The sequence below is a fragment of the Aegilops tauschii genome, chromosome 7 (genome assembly GCF_002575655.3).
Source record: "Aegilops tauschii subsp. strangulata cultivar AL8/78 chromosome 7, Aet v6.0, whole genome shotgun sequence".
In the NCBI taxonomy this organism is placed as follows: Eukaryota; Viridiplantae; Streptophyta; class Magnoliopsida; order Poales; family Poaceae; genus Aegilops; species Aegilops tauschii.
In genome coordinates, this window is record NC_053041.3 from 15,231,537 (window position 1) to 15,238,206 (window position 6,670).

Below are 6,670 nucleotides of genomic sequence, written 5' to 3' on the forward strand. Positions count from 1 at the left end.
GTGCTCCAGGCATTTCAGGCCGATGATGCCATCGTCTCCTCCATGTAGGCCTCAGGCCTTAATAGCATAACAAAGTCGTGGGCACGACATCCAGATTGTCACCGAGCTGTTTGAGGTGGCCATTGAGGTGTTCGACATGGGACTGCACACCGGTCTCTCCCATCGTGAAAGCAGACAATTACTTGGTGTGACTAGATGGTCTTATGCGTATGTACACAAGGGACCGGGTTCTCCAACCGTGACACCAGTCTCTGCCATCGCGAATACACTTAGCTATATGATGCCACACTCACATACAACGTGGATGTGATGCGGTACTGTACATGCATGTGGTGGGACGACACGTCGGGCAGCATGCCGGCCTCGACCTCAGACGTGATAGATGTGCATGGCAAGGCCCATAATCACAATAGTGCTGGTGGTCTTGGCGATTGATCCTTTGCCCCGCCATCTATAGTTTAAACATGAATGCTTGCATAGCTAGCTATAACTTCTAATCACCAGGTATGTCTTCTCCAATTAGTTTTCTCCTTCTCCACCCTGAGCTCCTTTTCTAATTTTAGCCGGAACTTCTTAATTGAAGACAGTAGACCCTAATGAGACATTAGGGACAGGCGCAAGTATAAAAAAGCATCTCTAATTGTTTGCACACAAGTGATGGTTGCACCATGAGGTTGGTGACAAACGAGCACATGATATTTTGTTCTCCCGTTGCAACGCACATGCATGTTTGCTAGTAGATTATTAACGGCCAATGTAGTTATAATTTAGACCCCAGACATTAGTGTAGCTCAGACAAACCATTGTACAAGTTCAGCATGAAAATTGAAAGTGAAAAAAAAAGAGAGAGAATCCTCCTAGGTCAGCAAGCAAACTGAAAACAGCCGGTCGGTGGATGAGCAATCCTGCGTGCAACAGAAGGAAACGGTTCTTTCCTGACGACGAGCACAAGTGATACTCAGAGCTAGTCGGCTATATATATGTCTCTGAACGCTTTTGTTGGTGAGCGTCACGGGCAGTTTCGACAGACTTGATGCGTGTGCGGTTTCACAGTACTTGCTCAGATAATTAATCTATCAGGCACCATATATACCAAATTAAATTGGATTGGCAAAGTTGGCAGTTGCCGACTCGAATTTATATGTGATCTTGTGGTTTCTCGTTTCCCTTTTCCAAAATGGTTTGGGGGTATTTTCTTTCGAAATCTCTGGCCAACCAGCATTGTGTTGCGGATTGCTGTAGATTATTTCTTTTCTGAAGAAAATCCATGCGAAACCAAAGGGCGATGCACTCCGACTGACAGGTGACAGCGCTGCTGTCTCACTCTACTTGTTTTATTGCTTCTTTTTGCTGGAAGCCGACATGTACTTGCGTCTAATGTCTTGGGGTGATTTACATGTTCTGTTTGTAATAAACGTTCTTGTTCCTTCTTATTATCATAATGATACGCAGCCATCCTGCGTATTCGAAGAAAAAACAGAGTTCAAAGACGCTAGAATGGCCTGCCGGTCTGTGCTCCGCTGCTCCCCTGGTGGTTTAGACTTGGTGCCGATGGGATTTGGAGTGGGGGATCCTTTTTATGGTTCATCAATCATCATGATTCAAGTGTCATCAAGATGTATAATCAGGTACCAAGATCCAAAATACCAATTGATTGAACGTGTCAATTGCTCCTTGCCCTAAATATTTTTTAAGCGTAGGGGAAAGTATACGTCCTCCATTCGCAAGTATATGTCCTCCCTTCTAAATTTAACCATGCTAGCTCACAATAAGGTGAATATTAAGGCTGTGTTTGTTTCAGCTGTGGGTAATTTTGGACGGCTAGCTTTCCATATATATCAAAATGCAAATATCCTCAAAAGTCAGAAGCTGTAAAACTCACGCGAAGGGCTATCAGATACATCTGGTTTTCAGATATATGAAAAGCTATCCACCCAAATCTGCCGTAGGCTGCACAAGAAAAAAACAGGGCTTAAAAGCTCGTCTACCTTGTGGTGATATACATAGGTGTTTGCTTGCCCGGCTAGGTCTGCACAAGCTTGAGCCTAAGCTAGTTTTTGGCAAGACAATTGATAGTGTTTGTTTGAATTGATTTTGCCTCATAGCCCAGGTTTTATGTGGGGTGACCGAATTCTTGGATATGCATGGGAGATGGGACTGTGAAATATTTGGTGTTTAGTCCAAACTCCTTGGTAACATGTTGCATATATAGTTTGCTGATTCAAGCTGTTAGAAAGTGAAATACTGATTTCCCAACCTTTGAATCTCAGTTAGGATTATCCGATTCTGTTGAAAATACCATGGCTAGTATCCAGCCGCACTAGTACAGTTGTACCAAAGGGCAACCGTGCTGCGGCGCCTGCTACTGCTGCTACGAATCCGGCAACAGAGCAATTCCGTTGATAGTTCGGCAAAGGCTCAAAAGACAAGAACTGACTGAATTTGGATAGACTGTGTATAATTCGACACCTAATTGACCTAAGTACTGAAATTTGTAACGCACCATGCCTCTGTAGTTATATTTCGGTGGTACCTCTTCTTACATATTCCAATAACATCTTCTTTTTTTTAGATCCAATAACATCTACGGAGTACAACTTACTGTTAGCTTGGTCGGTAGAGTAAGTCTGTAGTAGACATCTAGACGAGGCTACTCCGTTTGGCTTGTCTTATTTTGGCTTCTTCTGCAGTATTTTTCTCTCACAACAAATCTGCCGTATCAATCAGCACACGGCATTTTTCTCTCACAACAAATCTGCCGTACAAATCAGCAGAAGATCTGCCAAACAGATGAGCAGAAGACACATAGCATCCTAACAGTTAGTTGAAACTTGTACCATGTGATTCTTGAAATTTCAGATGCAGGGGATGTCCCCTACGGCCCTACCGTGATTTTCTTTTTATAAAAAAAAGACACATAGCATCCTAACAGTTAGTTGAAACTTGTACCATGTAATGCTTGAAATTTCATGCTACTGGCAGAGATGAGCCGAATACCCTGTCCTTTGCCTTGGTAGCCTGCAATTCAAAACAGGAAGGGAAAGAGATGTCACCCTGGCTAGGCTAGACTCTATAGCAGCGTCCTGGTAGAATTTTGTTGGTGTTCAGTCAGTGTTCTCTACTTACTTCCATGCTCCAGTCTATGGTCCATGTGACAGATGCAAACAAGAACACTTTGATGAGGCTGCCACAGACGATGCCGAGCCAAAGGCCCTGTTGGGAGAAGAACATCATCAGCATCTGAGTTGAGAGATGATCATGTCGTTTCACTATACTACATTCTAAGTTTTTCTTTTGCAGATGATAATGTTGAGCTTGGTAGAGTTTACCATTCCATTGAGATGGAAGACAAACGCAAGCAGCACCTCCATAGGGATGCCTGCCAAGTAGAACACGCCGAGGTTCACCGTGGCGCCGATCTTTTGCTTGCCGCAGCCCGTGAGCACGCCTGAGAGAGATCCGTGAAGGCCATCTATGAAGAAAGATATCCCAAGAATCGGCAGCATCTTGGCAATGTATGCCACGACCTCCTGCTCGTTGCTGTACATGTACCCCCAAACGTGGCATAGCAGGGTCATGCCCAAGGTCAGGAACAAGCCTAAGAAGAAGGCGATGTACACGACTACCCTCGTTGCCAACTTTGCTGCCTGAGGCTGTCCAGCACCAAGTTCGTTGGAAACGCGCGTGCTGTGGGTGTGGGGTGAAGAAATCAGGCGATCAGCCGATCAAATTTCCAGCAGTGTAATGCTTGCTTGTAGGTATTGAGTGGTAGCAGATAGTAGTAAGTTACCTCACGGAATAACCAAGCCCCGATGGCATCATGAAGAGAAGAATCCCAGTGTTAAGGCTGCAGAATAATTGAACACTCTGTTAGGTTAGCTAGATCAAAGATGTGCTTTTAATTTCTGAAGCTTGATGTGGGGCTATACCAAATTGACAGCACTGAAGTCTCCAGCTGAGGGTTCGGCAGAAGACCAGACAGCAGCACAAGTGTTTCGAAAGCCCACCACTCCAAGCTGCACCCAAAAAATGACATTGTTTCTTTCTATCAAGTGGTGAAGAAGAGGCCCTGTTTTTGAAGATTTGTTAAAAGTTTTCACCTGTAATATGTAAATGAAATCCGGGAGTATGGTATGGTCTACTGCGCAACAAAACAGCCTACGTTTTTTTTTTGAATCTGGGTGAGTATTTTTGAGAATCAGTTGCTACATACCAGATCATCATGGCAGAGGGCACGGCGAGATCGGCGAATTTGCGCAGATCCTTGAACCCCTCCATGGAGAACCCGTTCCACGTGTCCCTGCAGGAGCTCGACAGCCTGACGTACAGGAAAAGCATCACCAGGTTCACGGCGTACGAGATGGCGTTGCTGAGCGCGGCGCCTTTGGCACCCATGCCGGCCTTGAACACGAGCGCTCAGCACACGGCGAGGTGGCAGAACGCCGCGGCGGCCGAGCTGGCCGTCACGGGCAGGACGAGGCTCTGCGCCTGCAGGAACCGGACGTGGCACTGCAGCGGCACGCTCACGGTGAGCGACGGGATGAGCCACCGCGCGTAGGCGCCGGCCTCGGCGGCGATGCGCGGGTCCTGGCCGAGGAGCACGAGGATCCGGCCGGTGTGCGCCCAGACGACGGCGATGGGGACGCAGGTGAGCCCGAGCACCTCCATGGCGCGCTGCTTGTAGACGCCGAGCAGGTGGTGCTGCCGCGCGCCGAACGCCTGCCCGCACAGCGTGTCCAGCGCAGTCGCCATGCCGATCTGCGACAGCCATTGCTCATGCATGCCAAGCAAGAATCAGAACAGAGCCCAGTCGTTGAAGAGAGTGCTGTGTGTATAAGTATGATCGATGAGAGTAGGGAAATGGGCGTACGATGATCTGAAGCCGGTGACGCTGGCGACGGAGTTGGCGAGGGAGGCGCCGGCGAGGGGAAGCTCGCCGAGGTGGCCGACGAACATGAGGGATACTATGTTGATGATGTTCTGCAGCAAGCAGCTGATGATCATCGGCCCGGCGAGGCGAACCAGCCGCTTCGCCTCGGCCGCGGCGAGGCCCTGCCGGCACCATTCGTCCGCCGCCGGGAGCAGCGGCTCTGTGTCTTGCTTGTGGTCCATTGCCGGGTGAATCTCTGATCTCTTGCTCCCGCTGGGGTTGACTTGGAGGAGGAGACAGCGAAGGTGCGGGACACAAGGACCGCGTCGTAGGGCAGGGTGTGGTACTGTGCTCGTTGTAGGATCAGGTGAGACCTTCGGAGCTTTCAAGTTTGACTGGTTGAACTTGTGTCATCTTGGGAACGTATATATTCTCATAATACCGTCACTTGCATTATTAGACTAGACATAATGGAGAGTAACATATACTAGTAGCATACACATATTCCTAGACTATGTTACTACTTTTAGACTAGCCACAATAGGAGTAACGTCAGCAGTAACATCGAGTCAAACTCAACAAATTTGCTTATGTGGCAATGAGTTAATGAGGAGAGAGATAGTTTGAGTAACTTAGCTAGTTACTATAACATCACATGTCCAAATACAATATGAGTCTATAACCTAATAAATGAGGCTTTGCATGTTACCATACTTATGTTATTACCCACTATGAAAGGTAGTAAAATAGTCTAGGGATATGTGTATGTTACTAGTTTATGTTACTCTTCATTGTGGCTAGTTTATAGTGGATAGTAACATAAGTGTGGTGTCATGGAAAACTTCATTTATTAGGTTATAGACTCATATTGCATTGGGACGTGTGATGTTACAGTATTAGCTAAGTTACTCAAATTACCTCTCTTCTCATTAACTCATTGGCGCATAAGCAAATTTGCTGAGTTGGACTCGATGTTACTGCTAAAGTTACTCCCACTGTGGCTAGTCTTAGAGTCTGTTTAGTTCGTGAAATTGGGGGTAGTGTTGGAATAGTGTATTGGGGAGTGTGCCTGTGAGAGAAAATGTGACCGGATGTGACAGGTGTACAATGGTGAATTTTGTGAACTAAAAGGCCCTTATTAGGACATTTTTAGTGGCAGTTTCATACACATTAAATACACTGACACGACAACAATTTTTATGTTGTGACATTGTATTAATGAAGAGAGATGAAATGAATTTCGTGGGGATGAAACCATCATGTGCACACATTTATCTAGATAGCTTGTGTCTTGCACATAACTTAGGAAACAACAATAGATGAAACTATGCATTGGGAGGGAGGCATTTCATCCTAGTTTCAAACGTTTTAAATGATGTGTCACTATAGGTAATTGTGTCGATGAAACTTCCACTGAAATTTTGCTTTAGGCGTGGTAGAATAGATTTGAATTATTGAAAGTTTAATTAAATATATTTCACTCTATTGGATTGGTTCCATTTGGACTTTAAATATAATAATAGTTAAAATATGCCGGTGCTTGCAACATGAAAGTAATAATATTACTATAAAATAAATATGTTGTAAAGCAAATCAATAAGACGAAATAGACTAAATAAATTATCATGGAGATAATTCAGAAGAATCAGTATGATTTTATTAAATCAAGGACTATACAAGACTATTTTGCATGGGCAATTGAATACTTGCATTTATGCCCTCATTCTAAGAACAACATTTTGCACGTTTTGGAGTTTTGCAAGGTTATATGCACACCTTACTGTAAATTTTACTACATTT

At 45.3% G+C, this 6,670-nt stretch overlaps 1 pseudogene; it reads right to left on the bottom strand.

Moving 5' to 3' along the window:
- Positions 1-2,679: 2,679 nt before the first annotated feature.
- LOC109761413 (protein DETOXIFICATION 16-like) lies at positions 2,680-5,421 on the bottom strand (annotated as a pseudogene).
- Between the last annotated feature and the right edge of the window lie 1,249 nt (positions 5,422-6,670).